This window comes from Ovis canadensis, chromosome 21 (genome assembly GCF_042477335.2).
Source record: "Ovis canadensis isolate MfBH-ARS-UI-01 breed Bighorn chromosome 21, ARS-UI_OviCan_v2, whole genome shotgun sequence".
Lineage (NCBI taxonomy): Eukaryota > Metazoa > Chordata > Mammalia > Artiodactyla > Bovidae > Ovis > Ovis canadensis.
The window spans coordinates 64,299,145-64,321,288 of NC_091265.1; the positions used below are offsets into that span (position 1 = coordinate 64,299,145).

Genomic DNA, 22,144 nt, shown 5'->3' on the forward strand with positions numbered 1-22,144 from the left:
ACGGCGGCCTCTAGGACATCCGGAGGTCGCTGAAGGGCAGGGTCCCTTCTCAGAACACCTGAGGATGCAGGAAAAACAGCTGAGAAGGAGATGAAGTGCACAGAAAAATCCATGCCTGATGGAGAATTCTGCCTCCGTTCCCCCCACCCACTCAGGACGCAGCACTTCCTGAGCTCACAAAGACTGATGCCCGAGAGGCGGAAACTAACCCCCCTCCATCCACAGCACAGGACCACCATCTTTCTCCAGCTGAGAGGCCTTGGGAGGCTCCCCTGAGACTCATCTCTCCGTGAACACCCGGCCCACCAAGGCCCTCTGGCCTGGAGATGACCAACACTGTGGGCGAAAGGCACCCTGGCCGGCAGAGCAAGCTGACAGCGCGTCCACTCCCGGCCTAAAGGGCCGCCCGGTCCAGCCGTTCCCCTTCTCTTCCCCAGCACATCAGTGACCACGGCCACAGAGATGGATTCTGAGACCACGGGCCCCCAGCATTTGGGGCCCGCGGAGAGGAGTTCCCGAAGAAGCGGCTGGAGGCCCAGCCCTGACGCAGGGTTCCCGACCCCGGGGCGGGACAGGCAAACATGGGTCGAGAGGTCAAGGGGCCTTTTCTCAGAAAGGAGGCAGGAGGAGGTGAGCGGGCCTTGGTACAAACCCAGGCCCAGGGAGGTTCGACCTGGTCGTGAGCCAACAAGCCCCCCACCTGGCCTGGGGCAGACGGCCCCCCACAAAAGCAGAAACATGGTGCCGGGGGGCTCGGTGCCCTGCCCCCGGCTGCCGTCATAATGAAGGTAAGCAAGGCCCAGGTCCGGAGCCCAAGGGTGGGGACAAGGACCTTCCCGCCAACCTGCACTCCTCCTTCGAGCCTGCTCTGCCGCTAGAAGAAAGTGTGGCCACAGCCTCTGCTCGAGTCGCCCACGGTGCGCACCCACCCGTCAGCTCTCCATGGAGCCACGCGAGGGAGCAGCCGTGGGGAATCGGCCCCGGGGGCTTCCCCACGAGGGAACTGCATCCAGCTTCTTGGACAGACAGAGGACGAGGGGACTGCAGGCTCTGCCCCCTCGGCCAGAAGAGCGGGGCTGGGCCTCTATGACCCCCATCACTGCCCGCCTGCCAGGACAGCGCTCACATGCACCTGGGGGAGGGCGGGAGCAGGGGCCAGAGAAGCAACTCGGGGCACACGGGGGACCATGGCCTCTCGGGGAGGCTTGGACAAGGACAGCGAGAGGGGCTGAACTGCGTCTCAGGCAGGACTGGAGGCCTGGGAAGCCAGGGGTAGCAGCACCCACCCCCACAGCACCCAACCCCCACAAGCCCAAGGTGACCAAGGGTGGGGCAGTGGTCCTGACATTCCGCTCCTGCCTGGGGTGCTTGCAAGTCTAGGACGTTCTTCTCCTTCTCATCGGGATCTGGGACGGTGCAACGGGTCTGTGTTCTTAAGCAGAAAGCAGCGATATACAAGCATAACATAAACAGATACACAGCACGTCCATGTATTAAAATCTCGTTGGGGTGGACAATTTGGAACAAGGGTCTAAAACGTCTCCTTGGATAGGCGATACACTTTTTCAAAAGTCTGAAAAATATGTCCGAGCGGGAGCGGACCTCACAGACCTGCCTTTCTGGTCCCCAGGCTGGGCAGCCGGGTGTGACACCAGAGAGAGCTCAGGGTGTGCAGAGCCAGGGCCAGGCGGAGCCTCTCGGGACCAGCCCGGCGGGGAGCAGCAGGTCTCACCGCTGGGGGCCCAGCCCCTTACCCGAGGATGGCGGCCAGTGCCCCTGCCTCACGAGGTCAGCCGTGGTGAAGCCCAGCATCGAGGCCACACTCTGAAAACGCCGATTCTAAGCACATATTACAGATAAACGGCACCAGAGGAGCCCACGGGAGATGGTCAGCATGCAATCAGCAGCAGGTGTCAGACTGCAAGCTCAGAGCATGTCTCAGCTCTGCCGGACCTCAGGCTGTGGGCTTCCCTCTGTGGTCCCCACGCTGGACAGAAGCAGACATCTCCTGGTCCAGGAAACAGTGGCGGCAGGGCGCCTGTCATTCCTCCTCCACCATCTACCCTCCCAGCTAGGACATCTCTGAGCAGAGACGAAGAGCCAGACTGGGGTCTCAGCCGCAGTCCCAGTGAGTCCCCCCAGGGTCACGCTAACTGGGCAGCAACGGCAGGCATGTTCTTCCAGCACCCAGGACAACCCCCCACCAACTCTGACACAGGCACTGGGGCCCTGGCCACGAGGAACCGCCGTCCTCTGGCCAGGGTGCCAAAGTGGGGAGGCGGTCCACACCACGGCACTGAAGATGTTCTAACTCACCAGAGGCGCTGGCAGACTGGGCCCCGCAGGAAGGCTTCTCGGAACCAGAACCAACTGTACTCCAAAGGGTCAGGGCAAGGAGACAGGAGACATGTCCAGAGCTGCGAGAGACAACCAGGGCGCGGTCAGACCGAGGCTCCACGAGGAAGCAGGGGTCAGAACTACAAGCGCCAGATCGAGGCTCCACGAGCAGGCAAAGGTCAGAGCTACAAGCGCTCGGATGCCTGCGAGCTGGAAACCAGCAGCTGCGTCTCTGCTTCCTGAAAGAGGGCACAGACGCACTTTCCCACACTCCTCCCAAGACGTGCAGCGAAAACAAGAAACAAACCGAAGACGCAGAGGGGTGGAGAGAAGGCAGGGGCCCAGGGACCGGCACAGCGGTCAGTTCTCTGAGCTGGGTTTTTGCCTAATATTCCAGATTGGGACCTAAGAAGCCAGAGAGCCAGAAACACCAGCTGCTGTCCTTCAGTCGTTCAGTTGTGTCCGACTCTTTGCGACCCCATGGACTGCAGCACGCCAGGCTCCCCTGTCCTCCACTACCTCCTGGAGCATGCTCAAACTCATGTCTATTGAGTCAGTGATGCCATCCAACCATCTCATCCTCTATTGCCCCCCTCTCCTCCTACCCTCAGTCTTTCCCAGCATCAGGGCCTTTTCCAGAGAGTCAGCTCTTCACATCAGGTGGCTAAATGACTGGAGCTTCAGCTGAAACATCAGTAGAAGCGGGGAAAAAAAAGCTGCAAAGAACGACCACTCTCTCCAGAAAAAAACCAGGAAAATGGTAGCAAAACAGGAAAAAATCGTGCAGACAATCACTCTGCTACTCCACCCAGATGTCACAGATTAATTGCGGCCCCCACCCTGAGTCCCAGGAGCAGAGGGTAAGGGGGGAGCCGTCATAGGCACTCAAAGCTCCACGGGGAGGGAGGGGGCAGATAGACCAAGCCGTGGAGCTGGAACTTTCTTCCCCACCGAGCAGGCAGCATCCTCCTCCAGTTCCACCGTATCAACGCAGACACCACATGGAGCCTAGATTTCTGCACGCACACAGCACCCCCAACCCCTCATCTCAGTGGACGAGGTCAGAAGAGGACCCTCCCCATCGGCAGCACATGAGGCCACACCCCCCTCGTATCCGAGGAGGCCACGTGGGAGCAGGTCCCCTCCCCCACCAGCAACAACAAGGGGCCTCCCCACTGGGGTGTCAGCGGGGGACAACCGAGGACCTTGGACGTCTGCAGGCAGTAATGAGGCCGCACGCCTTCCCTGTGATGTCTGAACAAACAGGCTAAACCAGCAGGCTCAGTGAGACCCACGGCGCACGACAGAACACACAACTGCGCACATTTCCACTGAAAATCATTCATCATCCCCCAAACCAGGAAGATCTCAGATGGTTGAGAGACAACCAGTGGCTGGCAACACTCAGGGGACAGAGATGTTAGCGCTGAAATTGAGTCTGAAGCGGCAAAAACAAAAATGCCTCCACATGTTAAAACACCCCTGGAAACACGTAAAACAGAAAACCTCGCTGAAAAAAAGAACAGAAAATTGCAACAAGGAAATACAGATCTTCCTCGACACATGATGGGGTGACATCTGGGTAAACCCATCACAAGTAGAAAATATCGTAACTCGAAAATGCACGTAATACACCCAACTGGACATCACAGCGCAGTCTCACCTCCTTTCGACACACTCAGAACACGTTCACTAGCCTGTGGTTGGACCAAATGGTCTAACACAAAGCCTACTTTATGACTTGCTGACTATCTCACTACATTTACTGAAAACTGTCCTGGAAGTGAAAACCAGAATGGTCGTCCAGGTGCAGAGTGGTTGTGTGTTGGCCGCTCACTCCCGCGACCACGTGGCTGCCCAGAGCCGAGGCTCTCCGCTCCCGCCCACGACAGAGGATGGTTCCACATGTCACAGGCCCAGAAAGATCAAAATTCAAGATTCAAAGTAGAGTCTCTACCGAGTACGTCACTTTCACACCGTCAGAAAGTCGTACTGCTCTCCAACAGAAGCTAACACGACGTTTGAAACCAACTGTCCTCCAACAGAAGGGCTTCCCTGCCGACTCAGTGGCAGAGAATCTGCCTGCCGGTGCAGGAGACAGAGGTTTGATCCTGGAGTCGGGAAGCTCCCCTAGAGGAGGGCATGGCAACCCACTCCAGTATTCTTGCCTGGAGAATCCCATGGACAGAGGAGGCTGGAGGGCTACAGTCCACGGGGTCACTAAGAGTCAGACATGACTGAGCGACTAAATATCAACAATGCTCCAGTAAAATCTTTTAAAAAGAAAACACGGGGGTTGGGAAGAATAATTGAAAATCAAAGTCTAAGTTCCCATCTCAGGAAGCTAGTAAAAGGTGAGGAAAATAAATCCAAAGCAAAGGTTTGAAGGAAGGAAGGAAATAATCAAAAGAGTGATGATAAATAAAAACAAAACCAAAAAAAAAAAAAAAAGAGAAAAATCAATGAAATAATGAGCTGGCTGTTTGTAAAAGTCAATAAAATTGACAAAACTAACCAAAACAGACAGAAAAGGCTCAAATTACCAATTCCAGGAATGTAACAGAGGATATTATTATAGGCCCTGCAGGCACGGAGAGAATCAACAGCTCCACACACTTAAATTAGACAATATAAGTGAAAGAAACCGATTCCTCAAGAAATGCAAACAGTTACATCTCATTCTGTATGAAACAGGTAATCTGAGAAGCCCTACAGCTATTAAGAAGATTGAGTTCCTCATTATAAAACGCACGTTTTTGCAAGAAAGAGGAAATCTCCACACCCAGATAGTTTCACCAGAGAATTCCATGAAATGTTCAGAGAATTAGTATCAATTCTATACAATAGCTGGAGTAGGAAATGGCAACCCATTCCAGTATTATTGCTGGAAAACTCAGTGGACAGAAGAGCCTGGCGGGCTGCAGTCCCTGGGGCTGCAAAGAGTCAGACACAACTGAATAGCTAAGTGTACACTATACAATATCTTCCAGAAAACAGAGTCCAGTCCAATATGAATCAGTATCAGTATCATATTGGTTCCATAAAATCGACTGGATTCTGTTTTCTGGAAGATATTGTATAGTGTAAGAGTCGGACACGACTGAGCGACTTCACTTTCACTTTTCACTTTCATGCAATGGAGAAGGAAATGGCAACCCACTCCAGTGTTCTTGCCTGGAGAATCCCAGGGACGGAGATGCCTGATGGGCTGCCGTCTATGGGGTCGCACAGAGTCGGACACGACTGAAGCGACTTAGCAGCGTCATACTGATACTAAAACTATACAAAGAGAAAATCACAGGCCGATATCCCTCAAATACAGATGGAAAAAAATCTTTAACAAAATATTAACAAATAAGAGTTAAGCAATTACTGTATAAGAGAAGAATTATAGATCAAGACAAGCAAGGTTTATTTCTGGAATGCTAGGCCGGTTCAACATTTTTTTTTTAAATTAATTTATGTGATCCTCTATACCAATAGGTTAAAGAAGGAAAACCATACAGTCAAAGCAGTCAATACAGAAAAAAGCATTTGACAAAATTCAACATCTGTGACAAATCCTCCCCCCTCAAAAAAGGAAGAAGGGAAATTCTTCAACCTGATCAAGAGCATCTGCAAAACTTCATGTAATCAACTGACTTTATTCCAAACAGAGAAAGACAAACGCTTTCCTTCTGTGACCAGGAACAAGGATGTCTGCTCCAATCGTTTTCACCCAACATAGCAGCAGACGCTCCAGGTAATGGAAGAGGCAAGAGAAGAAGATATGAAGCACACAGATCAGGAAAGGGACAGTGTTCACCACTCAGTCGTGCCCAGCTCTTTGCAACACTGTGGACTGTAGCCCGCCAGGTTCTTCTGTCCATGGGATTCTCCCGGCAAGAATACTGGAGTGGGTTGCCCGTTTCCTACTCCAGAGGATTTTCTCGACCCAGGAATCGAACTTGGGTCTCTTGCGATGCTTTATTGTCTGAGCCACCAGAGAAGCCTCCTGATCAGGAAGATAGAAATAAAACTGCCCCCATTTGCAGATGACAAGACTGTAGAAAATTCCAAGGAATCTCCAAGACAACTGCTGCTGCTGCTGCTGCTGCTGCTAAGTCGCTTCAGCCGTGTCTGACTCTGTGCGACCCCACAGACGGCAGCCCACCAGGCTCCCCCGTCCCTGGGATTCTCTAGGCAAGAACACTGGAGTGGGTTGCCATCTCCTTCTCTAATGCATGAAAGTGAAAAGTGAAAGTGAAGTCGCTCAGTCTTGTCCAACCCCTAATGACCCCAGGGACTGCAGCCCACCAGGCTCCTCCGTCCACGGGATTTCCCAGGCAAGGGTACTGGAGTGGGTTGCCATTGCCCTCTCCGCTCCAAGACAACACTTCCTACAAATAATAAATGAGTTGAACAGGTCACAAAATACAGCATCAACATATAAAAGTCAACTGTATCCCCCTATACGAGCAATGAACACGTGGACAGCCAAATGTATAATCCAATACCACTCATAATTTCTCAAAAAAATACTTAGGTGTGAAGGTAACAGAACTTGCATGCTGAAGTCTACAGAAATCAGTGAACAATACAAGGACATCTAAGGGCTGAGGCGGCCCCAGTGGCTCAGACAGTAACGCAAGTCGCTCACTCGTGTCGACTCTTTGTGACCCCATGGACTGGAATTCTCTAGGCCAGAATACTGGAGTGGGTAGTCATTCCCTTCTCCAGGGGATCTTCCCAGCCCATGGATTGAACCCAGGTGTCCCGCATTGCAGGCAGGTTCTTTACCAGCTGAGCCACCAGGGAAGCCATCAGACAGTAAAGAATCCGCCTGCAGTGCAGCAGACCAAGGTTCGATCCCTGGGTCAGGAAGCTCCCCTGGAGAAGGGAATGGCAACCCACGCCTGTATTCTTGCCTGGAGAAGCCCATGGACAGAGGAGCCTGACGGGCTACAGTCCATGGGGTCACAAGAGTCAGACACGACTGAGCAACTAAATCACCCCCACCAACCCGAGCCTTACTTATATCCCACTCCCATCCGAGTGGGATGACCCAGCAATCCCACTCCTGGCCGTATACACAGACGAAACTTACTCAGAAAGATACATGCACCTCCACCCAAGTTCACAGACGCGCTATTCACAATAGGCAAGACGTGGCAGCAACCTAAATGCCCATCGACCGAGGCATGGATAAAGAAGATGTGGTCATATACGCAGAGGAACATTACTCAGCCATAAAAGAGAGTGAGATAATGCCATCTGTAGCAGCACGGATGCACCGAGGGGCGGTCACACTGAGTGAGACAGGGCAGGCACAGAAAGACAAGCATCATGGGATGGCACTGCCGCGTGGGATCTAGAGGAACAGCGCAAAGGACTCATCCACAAAACAGAAGCAGACCCACAGACAGAAAAGAAACTGCGGTTACCAGAGCGGGGAGGGGTGGCGGAGAGGAGAAATCAGGAGTTTAGGGTTGACGGGCACACTGGATTAGTCGCCGAATCGTGTCCAACTCTTGCCGCCCCATGGACTGCAGCCCGCCAGGCTCCTCTGTCCCTGGGATTCTCCAGGCAAGAATACTGGAGTGGGGTGCCACTTCCTTCTCCAGGGGAGACAGGTAACACTATTACATAGCAAAATAGACGAACAACAAAAGCATACTGTATAGCACAGAAAAATGTATTCAACATTTTTAATAACGCACAGTGGAAAGGAACTTGAACAAGAATAGATGTATATCCATCTCATCCATCTATGTATAACTGAGGGCTTCCCTAGCGGCTCAGTGGTAAAGAATCTGCCTGCCAATGCAGGAGACACAGGTTCGATCCCTGGGTCAGGAAGATCCCCTGGAGAAGGAAAGGGCAACACATTCCAGGACTCTTGCCTGGGAAATCTAATGGACAGAGAAGCCTGGCAAGCTTCAGTCCATGGGGTCGCAAAAGAGTTGGACACGACTTAGCGTCTAAACAGCAATAATGCATAGCTGTGCTGGACTGTGAGTCACCGTGCTGGACGCCTGAAACTAACACAACGTCGTTAATCAACAACACTTCAATTAAAAAAAAATCAACTCAGCTCATGCGGGACTTCCCTGGTGGTGCAGTGGTTAAGACTCCAAGCTCCCAATGCGGGGGGCAACAGTTCAGTCCCAGGTTGGGGAATAAGATCTCACGTGCTGTATGGTATAAAAAATAAAAAATAAGTAAACAATAAATTAAAATTTTTTTTGAATAAAATTTAAAAAATTTCTTAAAAGAGTGAATCATAGACTTAGATGTAAAATGCAAAACTACAAAACTTTGGGGGAAGAAAACTCTCGTAGGAGAAAATCTTTAGGCTCTAGGGTTAGGAATGCTAAAAGGATGTCAAAAGCATGAGCCACACAGAGAAAAACTGATAAATCAGACCTCAAAAAACTCAAAACCTTTCGTTCTGTGAAAAAGAGGATACAAATACAAATCACAGACGGGGAGAAAATGCCTGCAAAGCGCACATTCAACAGAGGACTAGTGTCCAGAGTATAAAGAGCTCTCGAAACTTAACAGGATAAAAAAAAAAAAAAGGCAGACCATCCAGGTAAGACAGGGAGAAAAGACATGCAGAGACATTTTACAAAGGAGGACAGCCAGATGGCAAAGGGGCACACGAGAAGATGTTCAAACATTACCAGCCACTAAAACAAGACAAAGACCTCAGTGAGACGTCCCTACACCAGCCCGGCCAATGTAAGACACAGTAACACCCGACGCTGGGGAGAAGCCGGACAAGCTGTCACGCTGGAAATATAAAATGAAACGGCAGTGCAGGAAAGTGCAGTGCTTTCTTAAAAATCTAAACACGCAGCTACTATGCAACCCAGAGACGGCATGCGTGGGCATTTATCCCAGAGAAATGAAGACCAACGTTCACACAAAACCCACAACGTTAATGCTTGAAAAGCGGAAGTCAAAGTGTCAGTCGCTCAGTCGTGTCCAGCTCTTTGTGACCGCATGGACGCTAGCCTGCCTGGCTCCTCTGTCCATGGGGTTCTCCAGGCAGGAATACTGGAGTGCAGCCACCCCCTACTCCAGGGGACCCCCAGGGAAGCCCCTCTACAGAGTTCAGATGACAGAGAAGCCACCTCCAGAGAGCTGACTGACTGGATAGTTCCATTTCTGTATAATTACTGGAATAAAATTATAGAGATGGAAGACAGATTAGCGGTTGCCACGGGCTGAAAAGCAGGTGAGGCAGGAGGGAGTCTGTGAGAGACGCTGGTGCTGATGGAGACGCTTGTACCTTGACCGTGACATTGTCAGCGTCCTACTAAACGTCGTCACTTGGTTCTGCAGGATACGACGTGCAGGGCAGACAGGGTAGCGGGTACAGAGGACGGCTCTGTACTCTTCCTTTCGACTCCAATTATTGCTAAAATAAAGAGGTTCTTTTTATTTTATAAAGTACATTGTGAAAAATAAAACAAATGAAGTTACACAGAGCTGCCATGTGACCGAAGATACATGATTCTATTTCAAGGCAGATACCTAACCTTGATAAGACCATTAGGTCCAGGACTTTCCTGGTGGTCCAGTGGGTAAGGATCCACCTGCCAATACAGGCACATGGGTTGGATCCCTGGTCTGGGAAGATTCCACATGCCCCCGAGCAACGAATAAGCCCACGTGCTACGGAACCCATGCTCTGCAGCAAGATGACCCACCGCAGCGAGAAGCCGGAGCACAGCGGCCAAGAGAGGCCCTGCTCGCCGCAACCAGAGAAACGCCCTCGCAGCAATGAAGACCCAGTGCAACCAAAATGAATTTTTTTAAAAATTTAAGCTTAAAAAAAGGAACATATGACCACCACAAAACCTGACCCCTAATCTTCGTAGCAGCTCTCTTCCTCACAGCCAAAAAGTGGAAGTAATCTGTATGTCCAGCAACCCACGAGTTCATAAATAAAGTGTGATCCAGCCACACAACGGAGCCGCGTCCAGTCCCGATGCTCTGACACACCACACACCTGGATGAACCCTGAAAACATGATGCTAAGTGAAGGAAGCCAGTCACCGGTTCCATTTACATGAAATGCTGGGAGGAGGCACACGCAGGGAGACAGAAAGCAGACGGGAGGCTGCCAGGGGTCGGGAAGGTGGGGATGGGAGTCGGGGGCAGACTGTTAACAGGTACAGGGTTTGTTTTAAAAATGTCCCAGAATTACCTGTGGTAATGGCTGAGCAGCCCAGGAATCTGCTAAAAATGCAGCGCATCCTACCCTTCGTGTGGACTGCATGGTACCCAAACTACATCTCAAATTGTTGGGGGAAAAAAGCGAGCAGCGACTGGGTTCTAGGAAATTTTAAAAGCACCCACTTTACAGTGATCCTCCCTATCCTCGCTGGAGAATAACTAAATTATTGAACTGTTTTAAAAGGTTAGCCTTCAGCATTCTGTAGCTATTTTTAGAAGTGCTCATCATTCCTGGGGAGATGGAAATCATAATTACAAAGCGTCCTGAAACAGCTCTGTAACCCTGAGGACTCACCCTGGGCACAGAGCGGCCTGGTGTCCTGAGCTGGGAGTCAGGAGGCACCAGCCTGTGCCTCGGACAGACCCGGCCACCCCGTCCCTGGGGAGCCCCTCCACATGAGCAGAGTTCCTGGAATCCAGCTGCCTGGCCTGCAGCTCTACTCCGCAGCCACCCCTGACCATGTTCCAGCTAATTCTGTGAGATGGGAACGCATGAGGGTCACCCTAGCCCTGGGGATTAACAGAGCAGGCACAGCAGGCTTCCCCCGAGGGCCCCCATCAGAGGACACGTCACCACCTCTCTCTGACCCAGAAAGGCAGCGGGAATGGCCCCATAACTGTAGGTCCTTTCGAGAGGGCAGAACCTGGTTCTGCCAAAGGTGGAAAGAAGCTGTTTCATCAAAAACTAAAGTACAGGAATGGACCCAGCAATACCACTCTAGGCATACACTCTGAAGAACCCAAAACTGGAAAAGACACATGGATGGATGGATGTGAGAGCTGGACCATGAAGAAAGCTGAGCGCCAAAGAGTTGATGCCTTTGAACTGTGGTGTTGGAGAAGACTCTTGAGAATCCCTTGGACAGCAAGGCGATCCAACCAGCCCATCCTAAGGGAAAATGAATGGATAAGAAGCTGTGGTGCATGCATACAGCGGAATACTACTCAGCCATAGAAAGGAACGCGCTTGAGTCAGCTCTAATGACGCGCATGAACCCAGAGCCTGTTACAGAGTAAAGTCAGAAAGAGGAAAACAAATATCGCTTATTCACACATCCACAGGGGCTCCAGAAGGATGGCACTGACGAATCTGTGCACAGAGCCGCAGTGGAGGTGCGGACATAAGAGGACAAACCTGTGGGCAGGGTGGGGAGAAGAGGGAGACGGCGGGATGAGTGGAGGGCGTGGCGCGGATGCACGCGCCAGCACCCGCCAACGGACAGCCAACGGGAACTCGCTGCAGGACTCAGGGAGCTGCCCTGGGGCTTGGGGACAACCAGAGCGGCGGGAGCAGGCGGGAGGCGGGAGGCGGGTCCAGAGGGAGGGCACAAATGTAAACCTACGTCCCTTCATGTCGATGTAAGACAGAAATCAAGCCGATACTGCAGACCAATCATCAGCCAAAAAAATAAATAAATAAATATTTACAAAAAACACAACCAGTACAGGGATGAACCCAGCTAGCACAGGATGAACCAACGAGTGCAGGATAAACCAACTAGTACAGGAATGAACCAGCTGGTACAGGAATAAACCAGTACAGGAATGAACCCAGCTAGTACAGAATGAACCAACTAGAACAGGATGAACCAACTAGAACAGGATGAACCAACTAGAACAGGAATAAACCAGTAGAGGAATGAACCAGCTAGTACAGGATGAACCAACTAGAACAGGATGAACCAACTAGAACAGGAATAAACCAGTAGAGGAATGAACCAGCTAGTACAGGATGAACCAACTAGTATAGGATGAACCAACTAGAACAGGATGAACCAACTAGAACAGGAATAAACCAGTACAGGAATGAACCCAGCTAGTACAGAATGAACCAACTAGTACAGGATGAACCAACTAGTACAGGATGAACCAACTAGTGCAGGATGAACCAACTAGAATAGGAATGAACCAGCTATTACAGGATGAACCAGCTAGTACAGGATGAACCAGCTAGTACAGGAATGAACCAACTAGTACAGGAATAAACCAGTACAGGAGTGAACCCAGCTAGTACAGGATGAACCAACCAGTACAGGATGAACCAACTAGAACAGGAATAAACCAGTACAGGAGTGAACCCAGCTAGTACAGGATGAACCAACTAGTGCAGGATGAACCAACTAGTGCAGGATGAACCAACTAGAACAGCATGAACCAACTAGTACGGGAATAAACCAGTAGAGGAATGAACCAGCTAGTACAGGATGAACCAGCTAGTACAGGATGAACCAACTAGTATAGGATGAACCAACTAGAACAGGATGAACCAACTAGAACAGGAATAAACCAGTACAGGAATGAACCCAGCTAGTACAGAATGAACCAACTAGTACAGGATGAACCAACTAGTACAGGATGAACCAACTAGTGCAGGATGAACCAACTAGAATAGGAATGAACCAGCTATTACAGGATGAACCAGCTAGTACAGGATGAACCAGCTAGTACAGGATGAACCAGCTAGTACAGGAATAAACCAGTACAGGAATGAACCCAGCTAGTACAGGATGAACCAACTAGTACAGGATGAACCAACTAGTGTAGGATGAACCAACTAGAATAGGAATGAACCAGCTATTACAGGATGAACCAACTAGTACAGGATGAACCAGCTAGTACAGGATGAACCAGCTAGTGCAGGATGAACCAGCTAGTACAGGAATGAACCCAGCAACCACTTCTAGGCATATACTCTGATGAAACTAAAATTGAAAAAGACACCTGGATGGATGGATGTGAGAGCTGGACTATAAAGAAAGCTGAGCACAGAAGAATTGATGCTTTTGAACTGTGGTGCTGGAGAAAACTCTTAAGAGTCCCTTGGACTGCAAAGAGATCCAACCAGTCCATCCTAGATCAGTCCTGGGTGTTCATTGGAAGGACTGATGCTGAAGCTGAAACTCCAATACTTTGGCCACCTGATGCGAAGAGCTGACTCATTTGAAAAGATTCTGATGCTGGGGAAGATTGCGTGCAGGAGGAGAAGGGGACGATAGAGGATGAGACGGTTGGATGGCATCACCGACTTGATGGACATGGGTTTGAGTGAACTCCGGGAGTTGGTGATGGACAGGGAGGCCTGGTGTGCTGCAGTTCATGGGGTCGCAAAGAGTCGGACATGACTGAGCGACTGAACTGAACTGAACTGAGTGGGAATGAATGCTCCTAGCAGCATCACGCATAACAGTCAAAAAGCGGAAGCAACCCGCGACCCACCAACAGAAGCCGGCGGCGGGTGGTGGCGCTCGGTCGTGTCAGACTCTGCGACCCCATGGACTGTCGCCCGCCAGGCTCGTCTGTCCATGGGATTCTCCAGGCAAGAACACTGGAGTGGGTTGCCGTTTCCTACTCCAGGGGATCTTCCTGACCCAGGGATCGAACCCACGTCTCTTGCTCTCCTGCACTGGCAGGCAGACTCTTTACCGCTGAGCCAGCAGGGAAGCCGAGACAGAGGAACAGAGGAAACGTGAATGAGGTTCTCCACCCACACAAGGGAAGAGAGTGCAGCCGTTAAGAGGGACGACGCCCTGACGTGGCCACAAGGTGGACGAACGCTGGAAACGTTCTAACCACTGAGAGAAGCCAGGCACAAACGCCCTGCCGTCGTGCCAGCCGCTTGCGTGCAACGTCCAGAGCAGGTCAGTCCGCAAAGGCAGCCGGGCGGCTGCTGGGGGCTGCAAGGACGGGCCTGTTGGTGGGCGACACGATTAGGACCTCCTGTGCTAAACGCCACTGAACTGTGCGCTTTTAAATGGTTGGTTTCATGTGTATCTCACCTCAATAATAAAAAAGAACCTCATTCACAAAAGCGCACAAGGATTCAGAGCCCACTTCATGGAGAAAGGGAGGAGAGAAAACCTGAAAACAAGGCAAAATGCCAGCATTCCCAGGGATGAGGAGGAAAGCGGGAAAAGCATCTCTCATCAGCTTCTGTCACAGCACCTTTCTGAGGCTGACCTTCCCGCGACCCTCCAGGAGTGCCAGAGTGCGGACACCGCCTCGCCACCGTACTGTCCGTGCCACGGCTTAAAAGTCTGGGGAGGCAAGAAGGTGACTGCATCTGGTCTACCCACTCTCCCTATGAGAAAACTGAGGCCGGGCTCCCAGAGCTGCTGAGCAGCCCTGTCAGGTCCAGAGCTCGCACTCCTGCCTTTCTGCCGCAGCCCCTCCGCTCCCTCTGGAAAATCGCTCTTCACAAAAGAAGAGCCTGCGGGTCCCTGACCTTCACAGAACGCTCTTAACTCTGCTCCAGCTCTGGCTCTATGACAGAGAGGGCAAAAGCGCAGGTGGAAACGAGCTTCGTAACAGCTACCGAGTAAGATCACTCAGGGACGAAGGTAGAGTATTAATCACGCCCACCAGCCGAGCCACAGAGCCCGTGACCCCCGAAAGCGTGAAACCCCAGCTGAGCCCTCCGCTCGTGAGCGCGATGGCGACCAGCAGCGGGGGGACTAGATGCAGACGGGGCTGCGCCAAACCCACCCAGGGCCTCCCAGTGAGCCTGGACTTGACCAGTCACACTCGCTTCAGCCAAACGGGCCAGAGCAAAGGGACGCATGGGCACTTGCTCCCTCTTGCTGTTCTCAGGGACTCTGAGACCTCCCAGTGGCCAGGCCAGGCTGGCCCGCCAGAGGAGGGCAGTGAGAGCCGGATGATGCCGTTACCACCCACCCCCAGCCTACAACTAGCCCGCCCTAGAGACGTGAGGGAGGCCTGCGCACCAGCTGACCACAGCTGCACTCAGTGACCACAAGAAGCACCCATCCTTCTCCTGCTCAGATGGTGAGATAAATAACCCAGGGGCTGGCAAATTGCTGCCCGTGGGCCAAATGCGGCCCGTGGCTTGTTTCTCTAAATAAAGTTTTATTGGGGCAGAGCCATGACCATTCACAAAATGCCTGTGACTGCTGTTGCTTTGCAGGGAGACTTTACAGTATAAAGCAAAAAATGTCTACTCTCTGGCCCTGAAACGAGCAGTGTCATCTTACTCTAAGCTCTGCAGGCTTTTGCTATGCGGGCTGGTAGCTGACAGACCGCCACCTAATTGTTACTGATTAGGTCGGTGTGACCAGCTCCACAGGTGGAGGAGCAGGCAGCGGCCACAAAGCAGAACGGAACTGTGGCTTGTCCAACACCAAAGGCCCTACCTACCCTGTCACAGTTCAGGCTTTCCAGAAACGGCTCCTAACCGGATCACCAATTTAATATATATTCCACCCCCACCTTCCAGGCCCTCCCCTCCCTCTTCAATAAACAAAGGCAGGATAAAGTTTCAAATGAACAAAAGCGCGGCCCAAAAGACCCACTTGGAACAGTCCCCACCTCTCCCTGGAGATCCTGGGGGTTGCGAGTGTCATCCCAGGGGACCTCCCCAATGCACCAGGGAGCAGAGGAGCTCGGGTGGATCCCCAAGGCTTTCGAGGACCCCTGCAGGGGCAACTGGTACCCAGAAAGGTTCCTGGGTCCCTGCCTCCACACTGTCACCCAGAGCCCCCCATAAATCCAGTGCACTCACAGCTCAGACCAGAGGCTCTGCAGAGACCAGACAGGGCAGGAATTCACAACGCGGCCTGCATGGGAGATGCCAGCAGGAGAGGGGAAGGGAGTTCACCGACTCAACCCGCACGTGGCCTGGGTCCAATCGGAACAGCTCGAGCACAGACAGGTGTTGCCAACGACAGTGACGTGAGCAGCTCACGGCACACGCAGGCAGATCTCGGTGAGACGGGCTGGCACCTGGGGCCCTTTGCCATGGTGCCCACACCTGGACGTGCCTCTGCTCCAGCAAGAAACCATCAGGAACTAAAAATAACACTGCATGGGCAGTTGGGGCAAATCCTGCACAAAAGATACAGTTCAGTTCAGTCTCTCAGTCGTGTCTGACTCTTTGCGACCCCATGTACCGCAGCACGCCAGGCCTCCCTGTCCATCACCATCTCCCGGAGTTCACTTACACCCACGTCCATCAAGTCAGTGATGCCATCCAGCTATCTCATCCTCGGTCGTCCCCTTCTCCTCCTGCCCCCAATCCCTCCCAGCATCAGAGTCTTTTCCAATGAGTCAACTTCTCACATGAGGTGGCCAAAGGACTGGAGCTTCAGCTTTAGCATCATTCCTTCCAAAGAAATCCCAGGGCTGATCTCCTTCAGAATGGACTGGTTGGATCTCCTTGCAGTCCAAGGGACTCTCAAGAGCCTTCTCCAACACCACAGTTCAAATGCATCAATTCTTTAGTGCTCAGCTTTCTTCACAGTCCAACTCTCACATCCATACATGACCACAGGAAAAACCATAGCCTTGACTAGATGGACCCTAGTCGGCAAAGTAATGTCTCTGCTTTTGAATATACTATCTAGGTTGATCATAACTTTTCTTCCAAGGAGTAAGCGTCTTTTAATTTCATGGCTGCAGTCACCATCTGCAGTGATTTTGGAGCCCCCAAAAATAAAGTCTGACACTGTTTCCACTGTTTTCCCATCTATTTCCCATGAAATGATGGGACCAGATGCCATGATCTTCGTTTTCTGAATTGTTGAGCTTTAAGCCAACTTTTTCACTCTCCACTTTCACTTTCATCAAGAGGCTTTTTAGTTCCTCTTCACCTTCTGCCATAAGGGTGGTGTCATCTGCATATCTGAGGTTATTGATATTTCTCCCGGCAATCTTGATTCCAGCTTGCGTTTCTTCCAGTCCAGCGTTTCTCATGATGTACTCTGCATACAAGTTAAATAAGCAGGGTGACAAAATATAGCCTTGACGTACTCCTTTTCCTATTTGGAACCAGTCTGTTGTTCCACGTCCAGTTCTAACTGTTGCCTCCTGACCTGTATACAGATTTCTCAAGAGGCAGGTCAGGTGGTCTGGTATTCCCATCTCTTGCAGAATTTTCCACAGTTTATTGTGATCCACACAGTCAAAGGCTTTGGCATAGTCAATAAAGCAGAAATAGATGTTTTTCTGGAACTCTCTTACTTTCTCGATGATACAAAGAGACCAAAAAACCCAACTGCCACTTCTGAAGAGCAGGGAGCAAAAGCCGGGTACTGGGCACTTGACACTACTAACGGGCAGGCAGACCACCTAAGTCACCCGTCTGACCCCGGACACACCCTACCCTCGCCTCATGTAAGGAACTAGCTCCTTCCCCCCTGGCGAAGAAGCAAGGGAACCTGCTGGTTGTTCTTGCTCCCCCTGGCTGCAGCAGGGGCCCCAGTAAAGACCCTGCCTGGCCTCTGATCAACTTCTATTGATTAAGGAGGCCAAGAACCCTGGTCAGTAACAACAGTCTCAACTTTATGTAGAGGATTTCATTTAATGGTCAACGTCACCAGAGATATGTCATTACCCCATTTTCAGGAAGAGGAAACTGAGGCCCAGAGAGGTCAGAGGGCTGGCCCAAGGTCACACAGCAGTCAAGTGTCAGACAACAGGCATCACCTGTTTGGAGGACAGCAGAGCATGCACGGGGGCTGGTCAAACACTCCCCAAAGCTGCAAAGACTCAGGAGCAAGAGCAGAGATGTGAAACCACAGGAGCCCTGCTCCATCCTGGGCCGCGATACTCCCCACATGGGTACTGGACACCCCTGACCACAGCCTTGGAGAGGATGCTCTAGATCACTACACACACTCATTCCTGCCAGGACACAGGCACCGGCCAGGCTCTGGGCCTGCTGGAGTTGGAAGGATGTTTGAGAAGCTGAACCTGCCTTCATCCTCGTCCCTCCTCCCAGAGGTCGGGGGACGGGGCTATCCAAACAGAGGCCCTGGGCAGATCTCACAGTAAGTGGTCAGCAGAGACATCAGGATGGACAGACACCGGGGGAGAGAAGCAGGACAAAATGCTCACATCCCTCCAGCTCCGAGGCTGGCCTGGGCAAAGCACAAAGGCACCTGCGGGCTCAACTCCAGTCACCACGCCTCTCCGGGCCTCAGTTTCCCCTTCTCTAAAATGGGTGTAAAAATACTTCCTCCACACCCAGGGTGGATTGTGAAGACACCACGAGATCAAAGGCATGGAAGTGCCTGGCACAGGTAGGCAACGACACGTATTCTGATAAAAGCTGGCAATAAAATGCAAATAATAATAATCAAGCTACCCACAAAGATATACATAACTTTTTTATTATTTTATCTTATTCTATTTTATGTGATGGCATTGTTTATTACAATGTAATTAAGTAAGCCCGGTAAAGAAATCATTTTTGCCTCAAGACGTGGAGCATGGTGGAGCTGGCTGAGTGGTCCGTTACCCTGGAGCAAGTTCCTGTCTTCTGGGAAAGCCCCAAAGCACCCCTGCTTCCTGCAGGTCACTGACCCCACAGCCAAGCACGGGGCACGGTTCGCTGGGGAACCTGCCAGGCGTTTCAGGTGCCTGCACAGCCTGGCGGCCGGAGCGCCGTGTGGACAGGCCGGGGGAGGCCAGAAACTTGTCCGTGTGTCCAGGGGCTGCAACAAACGTTACATAATAAGAATCCTGTTCTGTCCAGGGGCAGCAAAGAATGGTAGATAACAACACTACTATTCCCAGGCACTTCCGGTAAGAATCCAGGTGTTTCGGGATTTGGGGGCCTGGTCTGGGAGGAGCGTCTACACTAACCCACATGGGCCTCAGGGTTTAGGGGAAGCTGCTCAGCCCTGGGGGTCAGGGGTCCCGCAGAAAACCTACTGGGACCTGGCTAGGTCCCGTCTCCTTTCTGAGGCCCAGTGTTCTCCCAAAGGCTGGACCTGGGCCCCAAGCACAAGCATTCCGGAACCCTGATCCACCCTGGTTAATTCTGGGGTCCCCTCCACCCTCAGTTTCTCTGAGAGGTGGGACTGAGCCCACCCAGGAGTAGAAAGCTGACAAAAGAGAAGTTCTCACCTCTCTCTCTGTTCCTCCAATGAAGTCCGACTGCTAAACCCAGGAATCACCTCTGCAGAAAGGGGGCTCCATCTGAGAACAACACGGCGGGATGCCAGGTGGAAGCAGAAGGGACTCGGGGGTGGGGGAGGCAGGGAGCGAAGGAATAAGGAAGCCAATCCCAGCCCGCAGTGAGGGCTGCTACAAATCCATGCGGACAGCTACAGAATTAAAGCCGCAAAGGTAATTTTCAATTTCCGAATAGCCATGTTGCAAACAGAGAAAAGAAAACCAGTTGAAACGAATATGTATAACATATTTTCTGGAATCCAAGACATGTAAAAGACTGACATTTCAACTTGAGGCACTAGCCACGTTTCAAGGGCTCAACAGCTCCGTGGGGCTGGCACCAGCACACTGAACGAACAGAGCTGATCGGCGCCGACCTGGGTATCTCGCCCAGGAGGCAACGGTCCTGTACGCACAAGGTAAGACACTGGCTCGGCGCTCCAGCTTCGCCTTGGACTGGCTGAGCCCGGGGGTCCGGCCTGTCTAAGCTTGATCCTCGCTGATGGGGAGCCCTGAGCTGACCCATCCCTCTGAACGGACTCCTTTTCTCAACCACAAAAGGGAATGATGTGCAACATGGCTGGGTGCGGTCTAAAGGAGATCGTATCAGCAAGCATCAAAGCTTCCCTCAGGAGGACTGTAAACACACGTGGTGGACTCGGAGCCAGATCGATAGAAAAGCAATCCCCAAACGACTCCGGGAGCTGAGCTGGAACCACGACAAAGCGGGAGGGGCAGAGCCAGCAGGAAAGGGGGCGGGTCCTCCTGCGCTGAAACGGACAAACTGGACCCACACAGGTACCAGACACAAGCGCTAAGTCCTGATGGAAGAAATAATACGCAAGTGCGCAGCAAAACACGGAAATGATCAGAAGAGAGCAGGGGAGGATGTCTCATGGCAATGGGCTCGGAGTGACCCGGAACAGAAATCCTGGGACATCAGAAGGCAGTCAGTGAATGAATCCGTCTGGTCAAAGTCACGGTTTTCCCAGGAGTCATGTATGGATGTGAGAGCTGGACCATCAAGAAGGCTGAGCGCTGAGGAATGGATGCTTTCGAATTGTGGTGCTGGAGAAGACTCTTGAGAGTCCCTTGGACTGCAAGGAGATACAACCAGTCAATCCTAAAGGAAGTCAACCCCAAATATGCACTGGAAGGACTGATGCTGAAGCTGAAGCTCCAATCCTTTGGCCACCTGATGAGAAGAGCCAACTCACTGGAAAAGACCCTGATGCTGGCAAAGACTGAGGGCAGGAGAAGGGGGAGACAGAGGATGAAATGGTTGGATGGCATCACTGACTCAATGGACACGGGTTTGAGCAAACTCTGGTAGATGAAGGGACAGGGAAGCCTGGCGTGCTGCAGTCCATGGGGTCACAGAGAGTTGGACACGACTTGGCAACTGACCAGTGAAGTGAATGAGCAATGTCATGCAGGTGGCCACTCTCTGGCCCGGTGCCCTCCTCGGTCCTGTCCTAGTCCCGGATGAACCCACAGAAGGGAGACCCAGATTCCCAGGCTGAAGCACCTTTCCTCCCCGGGGGTGGGAACACTAGACGTGGAATTTCTCCAGCGTATGAGGTCACCCCTGCCTTGCGGACACACTCGGGAGGAAAGATGGGCCTCTCCCTGTAGGAAAGTAATCTGGCTAAGGAGAGTGGTGAGAGAGCCTCAGCTTTGCCATCCTGAGACCAGACGGGCCTTGGGCTGCTCACCGCTTTAAAACGTGCCTTCTGAAAGGAGGGGCTTGAATACCCACATTCCCGGCAGCATCACTCACAACAGCCAAAAGGTAGACGCAACCGAGTGTCCACGGACGGATGAACAGATACACAAAGTGTGGTCCATCCACACAACGGAAGGTGGTGGCTGTTCAGTCGCTCAGTCCCGTCCGACTCTTTTGCAACCCCAGGGACTGTAGCTCTTCTGTCCGTGGGATTTCCCAGGCACGAATACCGGAGTGGGTGGCTATTCCCTTCTCCCGGGGATCTTCCCACCCAAGGATCACACCCGAGTCTCCTTGACAAGTGGATTCTTCACCACTGAGCCACCAGGGATTACTGAGCCTTAAAAAGGAAGGAATTCAGACGCAAGCCACAGCGTGAATGAACCTGGAGGACACTATGCCCAGTGAAATAAGCCAGACACAGAAGGAGAGGTGATGTGTGTTTTCGCTTACATGAGGTCTACAGTCGTCACAGCCACAGAGACCGAGAGCAGGACGGCGGGGGCCAGGGGCTCGGGGAGGAGACGGGCAGTGCCTGTTTGTGGGGACAAAGCGTCAGTCTGGGACGATGGAAGGCTCTGGAGGTGGATGGTGTGATGCTCGTACGACAGTGTGAGTGCTGTTAATGCCGCTGAGTTGTGGGCCTAACGTGGCTCAGTCAGTGAGTCAGTTCACTCGCTCAGTCATGTCTGACTCTTTGTGACCCCATGGACTGCAGCACACCAGGTTTCCTCATCCTTCACCATCTCCCGGAGCTTCTCAAACTCATGTCCATTGAGTCAGTGATATCATCCACCCATCTCACCCTCTGTCGCCCCCTTCTCCTCCTGCCTTCAATCTTCCCCAACATCAGGGTCTTTTCCAATGAGTTGGCTCTTCGCATCAGGTGGCCAGAGTATTGGAGTTTCAGCTTCAGCATCAGTCCTTCCAATGACTTTTCAGGAC

At 52.0% G+C, this 22,144-nt stretch overlaps 1 protein-coding gene across 4 annotated transcripts in view; it reads right to left on the reverse strand.

Annotated features, from left to right (window-relative positions):
• The window catches only part of SHANK2 (SH3 and multiple ankyrin repeat domains 2), a 554,755-nt gene that overhangs the window by 517,645 nt on the left and 14,966 nt on the right, over window positions 1-22,144 (reverse strand). For 2 of the 4 annotated variants that reach the window (XM_069565270.1, XM_069565265.1), the window contains exon 2: window positions 2,317-2,417. The exons of 1 other annotated variant lie outside the window; for it this stretch is intronic. The gene's annotated coding sequence lies outside the window, so the exon portion shown is untranslated. Of the gene's footprint in view, window positions 1-2,316; window positions 2,418-22,144 lie in introns of those variants that run through there. One more of the 4 variants, XM_069565268.1, reaches the window with a different exon arrangement.